Consider the following 21,041-nt stretch of genomic DNA (forward strand, 5'->3'; position numbering starts at 1 on the left):
CCGTAGAGACGGAACGGACTATTTTCTCTAGTGGAAGCAATACAATCGTATTTAAATCGATAAACTCCCATTTAAATCAATATTTTGTCAAGTTATTAGTCAAATTATTGATTTATTGGGTAAGTAGCCATGTAATAAGCGGGAAAATGTAGAGCGAGGGGGGTCCTGATCACCCTGTCGGGGTTGTATTCGCTATAACAACCGCCTCGCTCTACATTATCCCTTACATATGCTAGCTTATCTAATATGCACTCAGTGTGTGCTGCCTTTGTTGAGGGTTTGTGTCTGGATAGAAAAACAGAAAGTTGCTGATGGTGGTTATGGCCTTTTCTATATTTTCTATATAGCTAGCTAGCATCTTGCATGGCGTCTAATACCAAAGGCAGTCTCTTTTAAATCTCTGACGTAAAAGTTTATTGTTTGACATTGCCAGAATATCCCATCTTTTCTGCTGACTTTCCAAACAGAAGGGTTTACCCGTACATTTCTGTGATCATATTTTCACAGATACTGTAGCTATCCCTATTTCCATGTCTGTACTTACTTTTATCCTTCTGCTTGTTGTCGTGTTTCCACCAGAGGGCACTGTTGCTCCAAAAACACCAGACTCTGCAGCCATGTTGGGATCAACAGGTATAGTAAATACGCCGTTACACAGTTGATGATTGAAGATGATTCAGATGCTTAGGCTGTTAACGGTGCTGTTCAATATATTACAGCAGAATTGATGATGTATTGAAGAGAATGGTGTTATGTGTTATTTTCCTCCGTCCATGTATTTTTTCTTTTAATATTTCATTTGTGAGGAAATATGATCACGACTTCACGCACATTCTGTGAAGACAGCAGATTTATACAATTTAATCTGTTTTAATTCATTAATTTGACTTTTTTTATACAAATATGTACAAAGTAGAAAAACTAACAGCATTCTGTCATTATGTGTTTTTATATTTTTCGTGTATTCGGTTTGTGTATGTACATTGGTGACTGTGTGTGTGTGTGTGTGTGTGTGTGTGTTTTATCAGCTCTAAATTCCCTGGGCCTTGCTGTTAACTCTCATCCTGCTTCCAGGACGGAATCATTTTTTGTGAGTATAACCGACCAAGTATGATTAGTTTATCAAATGTGCTATGTGTTTCATGAGAGAGTCCAAAAAAAAAGGAAAAAAAGTGGTATGATTAATTTACCAGCATTCCGCAGGGTCAAGGAAATTGATGCAGGATAATTGGGCACATAGGGAATCCTTGGCAATTTGTGCTTTCAGACTCTACTTGAGAAATTAGATGTCAGTGCAAATGTGAAATTGCTCCTCAATGTTCTCAAAGATTCTATGAAAATTTAAACATAAATCTTAAGTATTTCCAGCAAAGGGAATCTTTCCTTTTTTTTGGTGCCAACTTAAAATGAAGCCCTGTGAAAATGATCTGAATAAAGTGAAAGTGTATGATGGTGGGTGGGGGGGAAGGGGGGTGGAGGGGGGTAAGACATCCGAGCTTGTGTAAAGTTGGGGCTGCACTCCGAGGAGGATGTGTAAAGTTGAGGCTGCACTCCGAGGAGGATGCGAGGGCTCTTGCTCTCGGTAAAATCCTCATGCAAGAATTCATTAGATTCTTTTTGACAGGAAGTAAAGTTGGAATTCATCTGAAGTCGTGTAATTATAATATTCAAGATGTGTACACCTATAACGCAAAATATAACTCGAGGCGATGCGGTATAGCCTACTTTTCTTTTTTTCACTCGGGTTGTCAGTGTAGAACTTAGAAGGTACAAACGTACGACACGTGTGTTCATACGAATAAAAATAAATTACACAGGAGTGAATAATTGATATCTAAATGAGCATACATTCGTCAAGTTCGAGAGGCCATTGCTTGATAAAGTTGCTGTGTGTGTTTTAGTTTGAAAGAAGTAAGAAACATTTTATTTTGAAAAGCATCCAGACTCTGATATACACGTTTTTATAAATTGAGTGGTCACTAAGTACATTTGATCAATTTAGCTTCAATTATAAGCATTACGGAAAATTAATAAATCATCGTCGTCATCATCACAGAGTGTGATCACAACTTGTGTGAAATTTTATATTCATGCAAGATCAAGATAAACTGATCGCTTAAGTCTCGCTCCAAACTCCTAGTTATATTTAAATGTTGGTGTTTATTCCTCATGGACACACAGTGCAAAAGAAAATGCTAAACAAGAATATTTTTGGTAAGCATACTACATACTGACACTCTGGAAAACGGCTTCATTTGTCCTCATTAAAAGCTTAAAAGTCCATGAATAAATAATCATTAAAGTGGATATATTTTTTTTTTATCTTCGGCCTTATGCAAAATACGCTCACTGACTAAATAAATATGCTCCATAAAGGCTGTTTAGAAACGTGCCCTCCCCCCTCTACTTCCACATTTAGATAGCTGACATGCACCTAAAGATCAGCATCCTACATTGGCTGTTGGTTTCAGAGAGAAAAATTGGACCTCCGAGAGTCAACTTAATGCAATTAAGTGAGGATGATGAGTCTTTCTCACTCTGTGCTGCTTGAATCCGTAAGCAAGGCAGAATCAAAACTTAAAGGCAAGAAGAAAAGAAAAGAGAGATGAGCGTGCTCAGACGGGTCCCAGTGGTTTAATTATTTTAATTATCTCTCCTCTTTCAGCTTTCCTAAAAAAAGAGGCCATTAAAGGATGCCCGTTTGGGTTAATCTGATTAAAAAAAACAAGATGGAGGGAGAGATGAAAGGCTGCAGATGTCAGTGCTAATCAGGGGAGTTAAAACTGCTATTTGTGAACTGGGACGGTTGTTAAAGTGGGTAGAAAGTGTGTGCACTGTGAGTGTTTTTTTTTTTTTTTTTTTTTTTTAAATACGTTTTTCCTCACTTCAAAACACCTCCTTCCTGCAGCCTCTGTTGATAAAACTCCCTCTCATGCATCTCCTCAAACTAACGCCATGTTTGATTCTCTGCCGCGCTCTGTAACTGTGCTGGCAGCAGGTCAGGCAAACGCAGCGCGACTGGAGAGAAGTATTAAAAGTTTAAGTTTAGTCCCCGGTGATATGGTTTCTAATTTTTGTAAAGTAAGATGCCATTTGAGGAAGTGATGAAAGCAGCATTCACAATTATTTCTTTTTGCGGAATAAGGCAGTCGATTTACACATCTCTGCGTTCTCATTCTGAGGCAAAAGATCATCATTAACTGCTTCTTATATCATTTCTTTATCAGTGCTGAAGGTGTTGTTTTCTTAAAGCTAGTCAAAAGAAGTCGGTCAGCTTCCTCTGCAGATGAACTCCTCTCATGCATTTTCTAAAACTAGATTTCTGTCTTATTCTTTCTTGGTCCAATATGCGTGAAGGTCGAGGGAAATAGAGTTAAGTCCAGCAAGTACAAATCAAGTGCAATCAAATCATGGCCTTTTAATTTGTAACACAGGGGAGTAAACGGACGGTTTGGTAATGCGTTCTTGAGTGTTTCAAGATACAGATGGTCATTTCTGTGTTTGCTGAAACATGTTTAAATATCCTCACTGCACTGGCAGAGTTTTTCACTTAAAAAAAAAAAATGTAATATTTTACTTTTGTCAAATCAATTTAAGATAGAACTGACTTGATAAGATGGAGGTGATTTTTGTAATGCAATTATTCAATGTGGTTACAAGAAGCCATGTGCATCTACTTTACATTACTCAGCAGGCCAAACGCAACACTGTCCACTGTGATAATGCAGGGAGCTGTTAAAGTTCCTCTTGACTGCAGAGCTTGACATTTGTTCAGGCAAGAGTGAGCACAAAACCAGCACAGGTGTTGAGCCACAGCATGGCGAGAGGGGAGGGGGGGGGGGGGTAAAAAAAACAAAAAAACAAACAAAGATCTACTTTCAAACTAAATCAAGCAGAAGGAATGTCCTGAGTGTGTACCGAGATGGACGTGAGCCCATGCAATATTAAAGCACCATGTCTGGCAGTGCCAACCGTGCCACTCCTCTCCGCGGCTCCCGCCCTCCCGGCTTCCCGGCCATCGGCTCTTCCCTCAAGGTGACACTTCAAAGCGGGCACGCAGACGTGGCAGGCCTGGCTGTCGGCATGGAGCCAGCCCCCCCCACTCTCTCCCCGTTCCTCGTCTTTCTCTCCCGCCCACCGCCCATTCTACCCCGCTACCCCCACCACCACCACCACCACCACCACCTCAAAGACACAGCTCCTACCCCTGCTGGGCCAGGTCAGCGCAAGATCCACACCGCTCGCCGCCGCCTCGGGAGCCGCTGTCAAAAAAACCTCTCCTCCACAAGCTTAATTAATAACGGGCCATTCCTAATGCAAGCCCTCTGAATCTGCAGCCTGTTTCCCTCCGATCCTATTGGTGAGTTCTGAGGCCTCGACAGAAGGCAGACAACGAGAGGAGGGCTGGTTGGGGATGCATCCAAATCATTTGAATTTCGATGATTCCCATGCATTATTCTCCCCGCTTTACAACCTATTTTCTGTGTTGTACTGCGTGCCTGCCTGCCTGCCTGCCTGCCTGCCTGCCTGTCTGTCTGTCTGTCTGGGGTGTTGTTTTTAAAGATGTCTCTCTTCTGCAGATGATTGGAGACACTCGAACCAAAGAATATAGGGTCCGCTGTCCTCGGCCTGTCTGACAGGTGGGGTAGGAAAAAAACTAAACGCGCGCGCACACACACACACACACACACACACACACACACACACACACACACACACACACACAGCCCGTCTGCATCAGCTGGATCCAGGGCCTGTAATCACCTCTCAAACCTGGAGGGAGAATTTTACAGAGCGTGCCGTGATCGATATTTGCCGATCCGTCTGCCCGTATCAACCTCAAATAAAAGCAGAGAGCAGGAGACAAGGCAGCACAGGCAGGTCGCGGGGAGGTCTGCGGCACCCCGTTTGATGTCTGTGAAAGCTCTCATCAGTGTGTAGGATCGGCCTCATCTCAGCGTGCCGGGTCACCGCCGCCTCACCCCGAGCAGCGCACGGCTGATTGTCTCGCTGTCGGGGCGAGCGGGGTTGTTGTTTTTCGAGGTGAGAGGACGGATCTCTTTCGGCAAGCTGGGCTTTCGGGTTTTTTAATAGGGCCCGTGCTCCGGCACCTCGCAGGCCCGCTCGGTCCGACACGCTGATGATGAGGAGGGTAACTCACTCCTCCTCCTCCTCCTCCTCCTCCTGCCATTTCTCAGCTCATATTGTTACTGTATTTTTATCCACCACATGTGCTCCTCTGTCTCATCCATTGCATTCTTGATGGACTGAGTGGAAGTGAAAAAAAGTGCACGCTAAACAACCCCGTGTGCCTTCGAGAAGCAGTGGTTAAATGGTACACGGCTCGGAAACATAAGGTCTGCGAGTAGGAGCTCAGCCGCGAGAGCATTGCGGCATTTAGGGCAAGGAGCTGTTTGCGTTAGCTTGACACACTGATATAATTAGGTCGTAATAAATAAGAAAGGCAACGGGGAGCGAGGGCGTGTCTCAACAGTGGCCATTAGAGAAACCACATAGGTTGCATTTTAAGAAGAAAAAAGTCACCTGTCTACGTGGAAATACACACACTTTCCCTTTTTTTTTCGCCCCCCTGTTCGGTCTCACACACATTTACTCAGTGTCCTACTTACAGAGTCCTTATGAGTGTTGTTCTAAACCCCCAGAAGCCCTGGCCCTTAAAGTGAGCTAACTGGGGTGGTTGTAGGCTCAAACCAACCTTAATTAGTACACTTACTGCACAGCGAGGGCAAGTACGAAGGCGAGCCTCTGCACCGCAGTTTCCCTCCGATTAAGCCTCTTTTAGACGAGGCTGTAACCTTCCACAATGATGCGGTAATTAACTTCATTAGCTTTTCGATTCTCCTTTAGTTTTGGCAAAGTGGGTGAGGCTTAGTTTTGGCCTCCGTTGAGATAAGAGTCGCAGAAATCGGTTAATCTCGTCTGTCTGTGTTTTATCTCCACCGACGTTGCTGTATTTCACGCGTGCTACCTGCTGTTCATCTTGGCGACATGCATGTGCATGAGCGGGTTGTAATGAGTCAGGCATCGGGGTTTAATAAGCAGAGCTTTACCCACAGATCCTTCTGTGATTTGCATCCATGTCGGACACGAGGCGTAAAGCGGGGTGATTGATTCGTGGCTCGTCCCATATTGGAGAGAGAGAGAGAGAGAGAGAGAGAGAGAGAGAGAGAGAGAGAGAGAGAGAGAGAGAGAGAGAGAGAGAGAGGCCGTAGATTTATTATCAAGCCCAGCGACAAAGGGAGGAAGAGAGTGTGCATATGTTAATCCTCTGGCTGAACGATGATCAAAGACTGGAACAAGCTGAGCCCTGCTGATCGCCTCGGGGCGAACGTTGCTCTCCAAGCAGCTGGGAAAGTGTGCAGACGAGGAGTAAACAGATAGTTAGAAAAATCAATAGCTGAGGTTCGGGCCGCGGCTTGGTCTGAAGGTCAAAGGAGGCTGGTGTCTGCGGCGCGTGGAGGGAAGTCGGGAAACCATGGGCGCTTTTAGGCCAATTTAAGAGAAGTGATGTGTTTACAGCTGAGTTGTGTCCAGGCATGAAGGAAGTTCAAGCTGAGGTTATGGCTGTTTTGGTTAGCTCGGTGATATAAAAAAAACAAAAAAAAAACACTATGAATAAAACCTACAGTTCTGGCTCAGACTCAAACTTCTAAGGATTTGATTCATGGGTAGTGGCATGGCTATGTGTTTGGAACGAGGACCTTGCATCCGCTTATTTGGCTTTCAAAGGGAGAAGGATTTCCTTTTTAGTTTCAAAACCCCCTGCATGGCACGCGTTTGTTCTTTCTCTTGTCCCACCTCCTTCTTTAGACCGACCCAAAGTATTCCCACAAGGCCTCTACCTCAGGTACCCACGCTGGCTGGCTGCTTTGGGAATTTGTGGCATCCCTGTGATCCAGTCCTCAAGGCTCGTTTTTGGTTTGAATTTTGCAATTTCCATCGTCAAAAACATCAGATTCTCCTATACGTCCTCATGTAAATATTGTAGAAAGTCGAGTACTTTCTCTTTCACCCAAGCAGTCACCTCAAAGCTTCATAATCTACAGTAGCTGTTGACAAATAAAAATATCTGTCGTTGTTCTATTCATTAGGAATTCATATCTTTGTTTGCCTATAGCTGAATAATTAAGATGACTTAGCTTTTTACCCCCAAGCTTTGGCGTCTTTTGACTTCCTCCACTTCTGAAGCGGATTGTTTTTGTGATTAGTCACTTTGTTTAATCTGGTAATGATGGCATCCCCTCAGGCTAAATGCCTGATTTGTGCTTACCAGTTTATTTATTCATTTGTACTTTTGACGTGTTAATCTGCATAAACGGCGCAGAGCTCCACCTGGTCCCCCGAACGCCTCTCTGCACCTGTCAATTACAACAAATCTGAGACACCTGGAAGCAGCCACCCTGGTCTCCGAACCCTGATCGGGTTAGAAGTCTGCCTGTCAATCAACCCTGATATGCCCTGTCCTGTCAGGGAGATATTGATATTCAGCCCTTCATCTCTACTTCAAGACTGCAGCATCAATTGATCAGAACTGCTGCTAATTATGATTGATGAGAGAATGTGCAGTATGACATAGAAACCGACAATTCAGTACCACACAATGCAATGTTCTATTTTTACTCTGAGTTCCTAACCTTTTTGGCTTGTGACCACACGTCACTGGTTACGTGTATTATGCATTTATTGCGGATGTCTTAACTTTTAGACCCGAGGCAAAATCATGCAATAATTCACAGGAGGAAAAAAAAAAATAGAGTAAAGCCTTAAAAGTCCCATGGCATTAAAATGTAGTTTTTTTTTAACATTAATATGCGTTCCCCCCAGCCTGCCTATGGTCCCCCAGTGGCTAGAAATGGTGATAGGTGTAAACCGAGCCCTGGGTATCCTGCTCTGCCTTTGAGAAAATGAAAGCTCAGATGGGCTGATCTGGAATCTTCACCTTATGAGGTCATAAGGAGCAAGGTTACCTCCCCTTTCTCTGCTTTGCCCACCCAGAGAATTTGGCCCACCCATGAGAGAGAGACATCATGGCTTGCAAACGAGCAAAGTTGCTGTTGGTCAAGGCCACACCCCCACCCTCCACCTTGCCCCCCCTCTTTCCTCCTCAATAGTATTTAAAGCTACAGACACAGAAATGGCACATCCTAAGGAAAGCTCATTGTGGGACTGGCTCTAGTGGCTGTAATTCTGCATCAAGGCTGAATTTCGGGAAAGAGACTTCAGATACAGTATTAGGGGACCACTAAGGTCTATATAAAAGAGACTTCAGATACAGTATTAGGGGACCACTAAGGCCTATATAAAAGAGACTTCAGATACAGTATTAGGGGACCACTAAGGTCTATATAAAAGAGACTTCAGATACAGTATTAGGGGACCACTAAGGTCTATATAAAAGAGACTTCAGATACAGTATTAGGGGACCACTAAGGCCTATATAAAAGAGACTTCAGATACAGTATTAGGGGACCACTAAGGTCTATATAAAAGAGACTTCAGATACAGTATTAGGGGACCACTAAGGTCTATATAAAAGAGACTTCAGATACAGTATTAGGGGACCACTAAGGTCTATATAAAAGAGACTTCAGATACAGTATTAGGGGACCACTAAGGCCTATATAAAAGAGACTTCATATACAGTATTAGGGGCCCACTAAGGTTTATATAAAAGCATCCAAAAAGCAGCATGTCATGGGACCTTTAAAAATATACTTAATTTTGTGTGACAGAAAGAATTTTCTTTCCTTTTCTGTTAATACTTCCTTGTTGGGGTTGGGAACCACCGTTTTAAGGAAACTCAACTTGTAAAGCGTGCTGGAAATCAGGGATAAACTAGAAAGTCTGGATCTGGATGAAAAACACATTGCTATAGACAAACTGATGATGTCTGGAATTATAAGGACTTTGTATAGAGGGTGCAAACATAGTAAGTAATTCAGACACATGACATGATTTATGGCCAGTGTAGGTGTAGTGTCGCTGTGTTTTAAATTTAGGCCATTCACTCCGAGCAGATGTGTGCCATATTCGATGTAGTTGCACAATGCATTTTAGAGTAATGCCAGTTATATTTCACATAGGCCACACCTAAAGGAATTTGGCAACAAATTATTAGGAACACCAGTCGAGCTAATTAAAAACGTTTGGGAGGTCATCCAGTTATTTTAATTCATTTTATTGACCAAATTAGAAATAAATCTGGTGAATTTGGATGAAATCTGATAAGAGTAGGAGGTAGTTTATTATGTAGTCCATTATTGGGGGGGTAGTGATTTGATCAACTGCTGTCCACATGTCAGAAGTGTCCTTGAGCAAGGCACCGTACCCCAAATGGCTTCTGATGGTCAGACAGGTGTGTGGGTGTGTGTGTGTGTACATGCGTATGCAAGTGTGTGCGAGCATCCTGCTGACTGTGTGTGTGTGTGTGTGTGTGTGTGTGTGTGTGTGTGTGTGTGTGTGTGTGTGTGTGTGTGTGTGTGTGTGTGTGTGTGTGCGCGCGCGCGCGCAAACCAGGGAATTTTGTGGGAAAAATTCTTTGGCCCAAACTTAACATAACTTTGACAATATGTTGAGTAGCTTTTAAGGTGCTACCAAACAAGCAGACATACATGACCAAAAACAGAACCTCCTGACCACGACACGTCGTCTGGACAGTTGGCAGCATATAAAGACACTAGTCATAGGTTTTGACCTAGGAATAGTTGAACTGATTGAACCCGGGGAGTTGTCAACAGACCAAATGTCAAAAGGAACCGCCTGACCTCTCTTATTGCAGCCCGGCCATTTGCAAATCCTCTGGTATGGGACAGTCGGAGACCTATAATATGCTGCAGCATGGCTCAGTTAGCCCTACAGCAGGCCTCTGGTTATACGATGCAAATGTTCCCAAATGAAACAAATGACAAATATCAACAAGCTCTGAGTAATTGCGTCTGATAAAAAATGCTTGGGGGTTGTGGTGCCAGACCCGCTTCCCGCAGACGCAGGGAAGTTATCTCTCATTACCCGGACTGTGATAAAGTACACCGACTTCGCCGTCAAGCACAAGCAATGCATTCAGCTCTGTCTAATAAAGGCTGCTGCCTACCAAGCACTTGCTCGTGAAATCCATTTGCAGCGGTTTGTTACGGAGGAGAAATATTGTTACTGGCTGAAGCGATTAATTCTCTCTCTCTGTGCTTTGACGCTTGTCTCCCTAGTTAAAAAAACATCCTACATATGAGGTCTAGATGCTTTATTCATTGTAAAACTTAATTTATATACAAGCAAGGATGTACACTTTGTGAAGATTTTACACTAACAACCCCCACAGTACATTTTAAAAGTAGAGTCTGTTGCAGTTCTTCATCAGTGTACTGGGGATTACTATATCAGCCAGTTTTCGACAGCAACTTCTCTTTATGCGTTTCGTGCCGCGCTATAATTCAAGACCCCAGTCCTTCCATCCGCCACCTGAGTGTCAGAAGTCAGGACGAGCTCTAATTCAATCTGCCATGCAAAACAGCTGTTTGGCTCGAAGAAATGTGAATAATAAAGAGGATGACACGACGGCTGTCGCTGCGAGCACAGCGGGGGAGCCACACTCCACAAACCAAAAACATGAGACTAGATTATGAAGAACGGATGAGGGTGGTTTCATGGCAAAGATGAGCCACTTTTCTGTGCTGCTTGGGAAACTTGTATTCTGTGGAGATTTGAAAAAATTATTCCAAAAAAGTAGATGGTGGTTGGTGTCTCGAGTTACATTTGGGTAAGGTCAGCTGAAAGACGGTGCCAATGTTTCTGCATGTACGATCCCATTTTGAGCCCTTTCAAAAAAAGTAGACATATAAGTGAAAAAAAGAAAAAGGTCTTCTCAATGACGCATTAGCTAAGTTTGAGTTCCATACTGCACTGCACTGAAATGAATGGAATACAGTAGCTTCCTGGAACATTAAAAAAACATTAAAAAAATTTAAAAAAAAGTGTATAATTGTAAGCTTTGAAAAATGTTGGACAGCTATGTAAAGCATTAGGCATGCAAAATTATATTAACAACATTCAATGTTCTGCTCAACCTTTCCAAATTCTTCTAAAAATGCTGTCAAAAGATGATCCCTTTTTTGGTGACAGATGACATTTCTGTGAACTTTGAGATCCGCATGTTGCCCATGCAGATGAAAGGATCATCAGCAATCCAGAAAAAAAAAAAAACTTCACTTCTCAACTAGGGTTAATGCTTGTGGCAGTGCATTGGCGTCAACAGCTGTTCTCAAACAAGCCCTTTGATGACTCATTGACAGCGGAAGCTCCCGATTGCCACTTTCACTAACTGGGAAATGTCAGCGTCGGCGCTCGACGGAGGCTGATCACAGTCCCTCTACAGCTCCCGCCTGCCAGAACGTGGCAGTGATGAAGTAGCTGTGGTGTTAATGGATGTGAGAGCAATCTTGACCCGCCACAAAGAGCAGGCTCTCTGTCTCCCATTAAAAAAAGGGCCTTTACTTTGGTCTGGATCAGAGACTGGGCTCTCTCTGTGCCACGGGGAGTAGCCAGACAGAGGTAATTGTGCGCTTCCTCTGCCCCTCCACCTCCACGTCAGGACTCAGGGGAGTGCCTGTGGAGGACAGGGTTTTTTTGAAATGGAGAGAAAACACACGCAGACAAGTAATGATTAGGTTATTAGCGCCGAGGTGACTAATTACCTAATTGTACTGTCAAAAGGGGGAGCAGGAGGAGGGAGCTGGGCTGCAAGGTGAGAAGAGGAGAGGGGAGCAGAGGTGGAGTGTTTGGAGAGACTCCCCAGACTGGGCTGCAGGGGTGGGTCCCTCACTACGTCTCTCTTTTCCCTTGGCGCCCCCCCAGCCTGCTGTTCGGGTCCCGGTGACATCTGCTCGTAGCATGGCGTGTCCTCCCTCACCCCCTCAGAGGCCGGAGTCACCCCCACCACTCCCCCCCACACACACCCCCTGCATGCCTCCCCGTGCAGATGTTGCAGTCCCTGGGTCCTGCCTGCGTGGAGAGAGTCGGGACCGTTTGATGTGTGATGAAACAGAATCAAGCGAGCCACTCGGGGGCTCAGGGAGCAAAGGGGGTAGAGCGGGTGAGGAAGGGTATGGAACCAGAAAAGGAGGAGTAAGGAAGGGGGGTGGAGGGGTTGTAGGGTTGTACAGGGAGGAAGGTGATGTTGGGGATAAGTCTCATTACAATATCAATCACAGGCCGGGCACAGAGCACAGGGTTGGAATGTCTGTGCACTGTGAGGTCAGAAACCTCAGGAGGAGGATGGGAAGGAGAAGAGAAGGAAACAAGGAGATGAGAGGAGACATGACAGTAGAGAAGAGAAGGGAGGAGAGGTGAGAACACAAGATATCAGGAAAGGAAATGAGAGTTGAGGAAAAAAGAGGAAACAAATTCAAGGAGAGGGAAGTAGATGAGAGGAAGCAAGAAAAAGAGCTAATGACACTAGAAGGGAACGCGGAAAAAGGAAATGAGGAATGAAGAGGAAACAAAAGGGGAAGAGAAAATAGAAGTAGAGAGAAGGGCAAGAGGAAAGGAAACCAGAGGAGGCAAGGAGAGAAAAAAACAAAGAAGATGAGAGAAAAAGAAATGAGAGCAGGCAAGAGAAGAGGAAAAAACGAAGAAAGGTAATGAGGCAAAAGGAAAGAAAAAGTGGACGAGACAAACATTAATGACAGAAATCATGACTAGAGGAAGGGAACAAGGATAGCAAGCAAGAGGAAGGCAAAGGAAAGAAAACCGAGAGCTGAGGTGGAAAGTAGATGAAATGAGAGAAAAGGAAAACGAGAGGAAAAGAAGCAAGAGCAGAAAAAAAACAAGGAAAGAAGAGGAAACGAAACCTAGAAGAGGAAAGTGGTTGACAGGAGAGAGAGTGAGCAGAGGAAACCACGGGGAGAGAAGGAAGCAAGAGAAGAGGATATGAAATTAAAGGATAAGAAAGAGGTTACAGGAGAAGAGAAAAGAAAAAAATGAGAGTAAAGTAGAGGAAATAATTAAAAAAACAAACAAATGGGGAGAAGAAAGTACATAAGAATGGACATGAGACAAGTAAAGGAGACCAGAGGAGAGGAAATAACATTAGAGGAGAGGAAAGCGAAAACGAGGAGACAAGATATACAGGAAGTAGATGAGAGGAAAGGAAATGAGATGAAAATAGACAAATCAAAAAGGCACGGAAAGGAAATCAGAGAAATGGTGATAAGATGAGAGGACGCAAGAGTAGAGGAGCTGGTTGCAGCTTTCTCTCATGTCTCCTTCGTCTCTTTTCTTTTTTCCTCCAACATGGCTTCCTTTCCTCGTCTCTTTGCTCTGCGTTCCTCTGTATTCCCTCATTTACTCCTGCATCTCTCCGCCTAATCTCGCTCCCCGTGCACTATGTTAATTATTGTTGTGAAAGAAACGGAAAGTTAATGACGACAACGAGGAGAAAGATGATGATGCTGATGCGGTTATGATTACCACTTAGCGCGGGCAGTGCCGCGTGCCCACGTAGAGAAAAGTTTACCGGGAGGAAGTGGGTGAAGAAGCGCTAACAGGGGATCAGGTGAAGCGATGGATAGGTTAGCAGTTACAGATCAAAGTGGAAAAACAAAGGCGGATTTCAAACGGGCCCAGAGAGCTTGGCAACAGACCCGCGGCTCCTCTGATAATACTTAGATCTATAAATGTTTCCCTTTTTTTTATTTATTTATTTATTTTCTTATTTATTTTTAAAATTATTCATCGCCATAATAATTTGGGCCTAACAAGCACTTGAGGGAGACGGCTTCCTTTTGCATCTCTCTCTCTCTCCCCCATTTCTTTAGTTCCCCGCTCCGTGGTGCTGGGAGCTCGGGGATTTGGGGGCAGTATTAGAGAGAATTTCTTTTATTTGCTGCTAATGAATGATATGCATGATGCTATTTTCTTTTTTTCTTGTGTACTTTGTGGGGGTAACTGCGAGGATTGGGGCAGGAGCTGGAGAATTGGACTCTTTTTCAAGGCTTTGTTCATTTAACCCTCTTCTCGCATTCCGAGAGGGTGCACGAGGTTGTTATCGTCACTTTGCCAGATTTCCAATTCAAATATGCAATCATACTTCACTTGACACCAGATATATGGCATGGTTTGACTTTGTTTTTCTGTTTTCAGTAACGCCGTATGTTTATGAAATATGGGTTAACTGGTTTGTAGATACAGGAGAGGCACAGCAGGTCTGTAAACATCTCTGCCATCGAGAGAAATAACTGCACATTTGTTGTTCTCGATTGTTAAAAGGATTCCAACACATTTTTTTAATGCCCATATAGTGCAAAACAGAATAATTTACTTATCATAATGGTGGGCAGACACAGTACTGTTTTATTAATCTTCTATGTGAAGTTAACTCACACTACGCATTTAAAAAAACATACCTCTTTTAATGTCACACTGTGAAGGGATGAATCGATCAACCAATCACAACGCGCACGTTCACACTGAACAAGTCCCCTGCAGTTCATCACACATCTTTGGTATGAAATTGGTCCTTTCTAGCCTCTGACGAGCCTCTTCAAGTTGTTTATAACATAATGCACATACTTTGGCCTCATATTCTAGCTATTGTCTAACACACACCTGTTAGACAGGTGTGTGGGAGGATGAAGTAGTGAACTCGCGACAATTATCCTGTCAATAATTGATAACAGGTATTCATTAAATGTGACGAGTAAGGCTCATTTGATCATCTCACAGTTTAGTACAATTATAAACGCACTGCCATTTAGTTTAGTGCAGTTTTTCATGTTTCCAGAATATTCTAGTAACACGTGTTAATAGAAACAAGATAAAATAGGGCAAATCAATGTGCTCCTGTCAACATCATTCTTCAATCAATTATATATTATGTATAATATACTGTAGCTATAGATATTTGTTGGAACCAGGAACTAAAATTGTGTTAAAGACAGTTTTAGGAGCCCATAACAAACCAAATGACTTGTTAAATTCCATATATGGTAAACTTTTGCAATGTATTCTCCTGCCGCCATTGTATAAAGTATTTATTTAGCTGTTTGTGCAAAGTTGTTGATATTCGCTGGGGAAACTGACCTTCACGGCTCTCTGGAGGAAATAATGAAAATACCTTTTAAAGTGTCGTCTTGGTAGACTTTTGGACACACACACACACACACACACACACACACGCATACATAGACAAACACAGCAGCATAAACTATTTTGCCTGCAGTGATGGCTGCAGTACTATATTGTAAATGTTAAAACAGCATGTGCTCTGTGCTGGTGGTAAACATGGCCTGATTATGACCTCCCTTCTGACTGGGGAAAGCTGCCCCTCCTTGGCTGTCCCTCTCCTCCTCCTCCTCCTCCTCCTTCTTCTTCTTCTTCTTCTTCTTTGGTGTGATGTGTGCGTCGACCCAGGCCCTTTGAAAAACTTTGAAGTTGCCTCTCTGCCACCTTCTGCCTAAATCTGCAGCTTCAGATGGGAGTTGATGGAGGCGCTATTGTCTCCCTTTGGAGCTCTCTGCAGGAGAGGTTGTGTGATGAATGTTTGAGCAGCAGTGATAAAGCTGCACTTTTCCCATGCTGAGAGTCATGCCAGAGGCTTCACACGCCTCGCCGGTCAGGAGGGGAGACTCCAGGCCGGGCCGCCCTGATCTTTACCTCCTACAGTGGGCTATATGGATGGGGCTTCAGGGAGCTTTGGGGTTAAAGGTTGACTGTGTAAGTACAGAGCAACTTCGTAACACAGCTGAGAGAAAAGCCTCGCGTGTGTTGATGCTCAGATTCACAGCGACGCCTGGCCATTCTTCTCTTATACACACGCGGCACAAAAACAAACTTTGTACTAATGCTGTATGTGTGGAGGCAGAGATCTCGTGGTGATGTTTAATTCAACCCTGTAAATGACCATTAATTAATAAACCTCATAGTTCAGTCTTCTCCATGTTGCATGAGCGAGTTTAATCTGGCAGCAGAGATGTCGACACACGCTTTCGTCTGAATTTCAAGCTACCAGAAATTGACTCGGAGCAATGCGGTGAAAGATATCACTCAGATGCAACTTGAAGATGTTAAATCTTGGTCTTTGTTTCTGTCTGTTGCTCCCCAAACCCCGAACATCCGTGCAGAGGGAGGGGACTCGGGGTGGGTGGGTGGGGGGGGGGGTTGATGGCAAGCCACATGGGGAGGTCCTCCTCTGCCTCAGTCTGTCAGCCCACCTGACTGCTGCTGTGGCAGGCCTGCCCAAGGCAAGACCACAGGCTAGGGCCTCCTGTGGGCCTCCAGCAGGCTCTAGCCAGCCTCCCTGAGCCCATTAGAGCACCCTTCCTACCACCTCCGCCCGGGAGGCCCCCACCTAGCCCTGCAGCCCTGGGCCCCAAGATGCCATCGCTCTCCGTCCTGCTCTGCGCTGAAATAACTCTATTGTTTTCCACTGTTTGCCATGTTGTGTCTGTAATAGGAGTGATTTGGGGGCATGTTTTTTTGTCTTTATTTACTGCTGCCTTTGCTTGCCTTGTCCTCAGGCTGCAAGGTTTACAATCAGGCTCCTGAGAGGCTTCGGCTTCCACTGGTGAGAGAGTATTTTTAGGGAACAAATCCCAGGAAGGCCTTTTTACAGTTACTGCACTAATGTGGTGTGACTGTCACAGCTTCCCACTTGTGTCTGCCGTTCTCCTGAACGGACCCACATGGAGAATTGTCGGAGCACTTAACTTGGATTCACTTTGTCTTAAAGCACAGACATAAGCAGGGAGTATTTCTGTTGTTATCTCCCTCTCTGGTTCTTACATCTCTGATTTAATGAGATCGTCTCTGAAGCCGCTGAGATTCTCAGAGGCAAGGTGAAAATGATCAGAAATTCTGGATATTCTCCGTCTATTTGAGTCTTTTTGATCTAAATGAAACTACAGGGTGCAGGACTGACCCTGCATGTGAATCAGACCCGGGGACTCTGCATTCCAGCTTCAGAAATACCAGGAGAGCAAATTCATGTTCAACCCCAGTTGTGGATGCAATTTGTGAACGTGAGGTTCTGAAGCGTGCTGTAATGGTTCAATTTATAATTAATAATATCTGATATGCCAGATTGCCATAAACTTGGGGAATAAAAATTTGGGTGTGTTGGGGTTTGAGATGGTGTTTTTTTTTTTTTATAAAGCATTAAGTATTTATGATACTTGATGGCTATATAAACTGTGGTAAATCCATTGCCTTGAATATTGATTATCCCTAATTAAAAATGCAGTTTGAATAAGGTTAGCAGCTTTCTCTGGTCATCCTCGCTCCGTTTTACAACTTTCATATTCTATTTTTTTTTTTAATTCCTGACCTCCTTGTGGTGTATCCCCGCTTGCAGTTCAGTATGCCAATTAGCTGTAGAGCTCTTTAACGAGCAAGTCATTAGTTCTAATTAGGATGTGGTTAACTGCGATGCATTAAAAGGCGAAACCCATCATGTTGAAGGATGGCAGTGTCGCCGCTAAGCCCGACTGGAAACAGCTGTTGACTTTCCAGATAGGGTCACGCTATAAACAAATAGTCTCCTGAGCACAGCGAGATGATTGGACAACTACTGAATGAAAATGAAATTGAATGAAAGCTCAAAATTAAATTTAAAAAAATAAATTAATGGTGATTAAAGTATGTTGTTGGAAAGGAGTGCTATGTTTAATTTTTTTGGACATACTATTGGGTATATCTCAACATGTGTAGGACCACAAAATGAACCTTTTGTTTAACCCCGACTAAAAATTAGACTAACATAATGCTACCCGGATTTCAGTTTTTATCAACGTTATAAGGAGACCTTATAATTGAGCGAATCTACAAAGTCAAAAGGTGTTCATACTTTAATATAAATCGATCGACAAATACGTGTTTTTACGGGTAGGTTCAGGACTGGACAGTGGCAGTAGCTCAGTCCGTAGAGGTTGCCAGTTCAAGCCCCGTACCGGCCAAGAAAGGTGTGTGGAGAGGTGCCAGTTCACCTCCTGGGCACTGCCCTGGTGCCCATGAGCAAGGCACCAAACCCCCAACTGCTCTGTGCACCTGTCCATGGGCAGCACAACCGACCCACTCTGACCTCCCTCCATTTAGTGCATGTATAGGTCCTGGGCATGTGTGTGTGTGTATTTGGGGCCTGTGTGTGTTGTCTGTAACTGTAACTACAGAGTGTAAAAATGTAATTTCTCTTCTTTGTCTTCTTCTTCTCAAAGCATCGGGATCTTGATTGAAAAAAAGCCAACAGTGACAAACTCCACACCCAGAGGACCTAGGCTGACCGGGAATCGATCACTGGACCATTTTGCTGTGAGGCAACAGTGCTATCCACCCAGTGAGTTTGCTATCTTGTACCACCATTCAACCCAACCATCTCCAAAAGATTTCTTTGTGGTTTAAGAACATAGCACTTCCAGGACTGAAAAGATATCTACCATAACCCATGCAGCAGTTGCTTTTCCTCCTAAATGTATTAGGCCAAACCATTTAGTAGTAAATGAATGTCATTTTTAGGAGACAGAGTTGCTTCCGTTCTGCTTTTTCTATACATACCTGGTTACCTGGTTGATTCCCAAGAGGTTCAGCACAAATGACAATTTAGTAATTTTTTTTTATTTCTCACCTCCATGGCCAACATTTAGTCTTTTTTTTACTTTAGGGTAAGATCGTGGTCATTGATAAAAGAAAACAAAGTTGATTGTAGGTAGGAGACGGGAAGGTTGGATGCTAGAATGTAGTCAACGAACGACAACACAGGCAAACTGCACAGGCGTCGTTAAATAGAACAGTCATGTGATTAAAATGGCCACCGCAGTCGCACGTTACAGTTACATGTCATGGTCCCATGTTACGGTCACATGTTACAGTCACATGTTACGGTCCCATGTTACAGTCCCATGTTACAGTTACATGTTATGGTCACATGTTTAAAATGAGCACTGTGCGGCTGTATTATGGCGTTAAATAGAACTCTCATATGTTGTTTCGGGGGTCATTGGCAATCAACCAAACAAAACGGAGGCTAGCTCGCCCCTCCCTCCTCCTCATCCCGTCCCCCTCCCTTCCGCTCACTAACCCCCCAACCCCCACCCCAAATCCTTCTTGTCGGTTATTGGCTGGAACGCTGTTTGTTATGTTTGGTGGTGCAGGTTGGCCACTTTGGTTTTGTTGCTGTTTGTGGAGCCAGTCTTCAGAGACCGCATTTTTTTACAGTGTGTTCTGGGGACAGGCAGCTCGCGGATAGTGAGGAGATGTTTGCTGTATGTGACAAAAAATGTTGTAGCCTAAAAATCGCGTTACATCGCTTAGAGCATCTTTAAGATGCATGTGTGCATGTACTGTACACCTGTAGTAAACACCGGTTGTTTCAAGAATTTGAACTAACAACCAGTGTGTTTTAGTTTTTCTGTGGGGGACAGTGTCTCTGATGGCTGGGCTGTGCACTGGTTTTGGTAAAAATAGTCACAAGCAGTAATTACTTCTACTTTACTTTTGTGATAAAACTTTCTTTTGACAGTCATTGGATAAAACCGTACACTTTTATAATCTGTGACAAGTTAAACCATAGTTGAACAGTAGCACAGGTGGAGCTATACTGTAGTTATATAGTCAGTGAGATGTCTCAGTAATTACACTGCAGAAATGCATTCTAAAGTTTGCTAACGTTAGCTAACATTCTCAACCATAAACTACTGGTCATGCCAAGTAGGGCTGCACGATTATGGCCAAAATGATAATCACGATTATTTTGATCAATATTGAGATCCCGATTAATTATCACTATTATTTGTTGATTTAACCAAAACAAATTCCTCCTTTATTGAAGGATACTGTGAAGGAGTATGCCATTTCAGCTGTTTTGCAACCGCTTTCCATACATGCACGTTTGCCGTAAGGTATCTACCTGACGAAATAGCAACGTGGATTTCATTGGCTCATTACACTGCTACCTACGTGTCTGCGTTGCGCTCTGATGCTCCGAAGCCCACGTTAGAGGCAACGTAAACATCGCTACATGTCACGCTAGTAAACACTAATAACACGTTAGCAGGTAACGTTAGCCTACTGTTAGCCACAGTAGTAACTGGATTAAACACAGCTAAAAAGCTGACAGCGAAACGGTGTAGTGTGACTGTATTTCCAACAGCGGGACGTCAAACAGTCTGCTGCTAAAGCTACGTAGCGAGCTCCAGTTTTCCACTCGCAGATCAGTCTGGCATCTTGAGGCAGAAAAAATTTGGAGCAGTTAGCCAAACGACCGGGCCAATCAGCGTTGGTTTTGAGGTGGGTTAGGTGGTGATAGACCGATGGTTTATCCAATCAGCTAACCAGTATTATCAGACAGCGGTAGCCCTAATTCTGTTAGCCGCTCGCTAATGCTTTTTTTCTCTTGGATCCTTCTTTTGGAATAAGGTCCGGGAACCTGAAATGGTGTCTTTTATTCCTAAATTCTCGTTACACAAACGGCAAATCTCCTTTGCCGACATGTTGCTTGCATGCTGAGCTAACGAGCTATGCTTTGCCTGCAGCAGCAGGGGTGGGCTTGTGGTTGTATTTTCATACGCTTCGTGGATCTGATTGGTTGATTTAGCCCGCCTATCACCAACATAGGTGATAGACAGATGGTTCATCCAATCAAATAACCAGTATTCCGCCCCTTCCCAAACGTTCTCCAACGGAAAGTTCCCAGATGGATATGCCGAGCAAATGCGAAACAATCCATCTGGCGGAGTCAGGTTAAAAGCTACGAGCTAACAGACACAAACTAGCACTATGGTCACTGCTGTTGTCTGAAAAACAAAACATACGGGACATAATGTTGCGTTTACTGGTAAACTGGTAAACATCGTGACCGGCTTATGATGACCGACTGCTACCTGTTGTGGAATTTTCCTCACGTTACTCTGTCCTCTGTGACATTTAGAAACTAAGCTGCGCGGTGCAGGGAACAACTCTGATTGGCTCACAGAGGCATGTGATCAGACAGTGGTTTATGGAGCGCTAGAGTGGCTTTGCAAAAACTTTGATAAGGAGCG

The 21,041-nt window shown here is 43.9% G+C and overlaps 1 long non-coding RNA gene across 1 annotated transcript in view; it reads left to right on the plus strand.

Annotated features, from left to right (window-relative positions):
• Window positions 1–222: 222 nt before the first annotated feature.
• Window positions 223–21,041, plus strand: part of LOC114570524 (uncharacterized) — a 53,839-nt gene continuing 33,020 nt past the window's right edge. Inside the window, exons 1-4 of the long non-coding RNA XR_003694545.1 lie at window positions 223–314; window positions 580–633; window positions 1,029–1,090; window positions 18,222–18,340. This is a non-coding gene — a long non-coding RNA (uncharacterized LOC114570524). The remainder of the gene's footprint in view (window positions 315–579; window positions 634–1,028; window positions 1,091–18,221; window positions 18,341–21,041) is intronic.

This window comes from Perca flavescens, chromosome 16 (genome assembly GCF_004354835.1).
Source record: "Perca flavescens isolate YP-PL-M2 chromosome 16, PFLA_1.0, whole genome shotgun sequence".
In the NCBI taxonomy this organism is placed as follows: domain Eukaryota; kingdom Metazoa; phylum Chordata; class Actinopteri; order Perciformes; family Percidae; genus Perca; species Perca flavescens.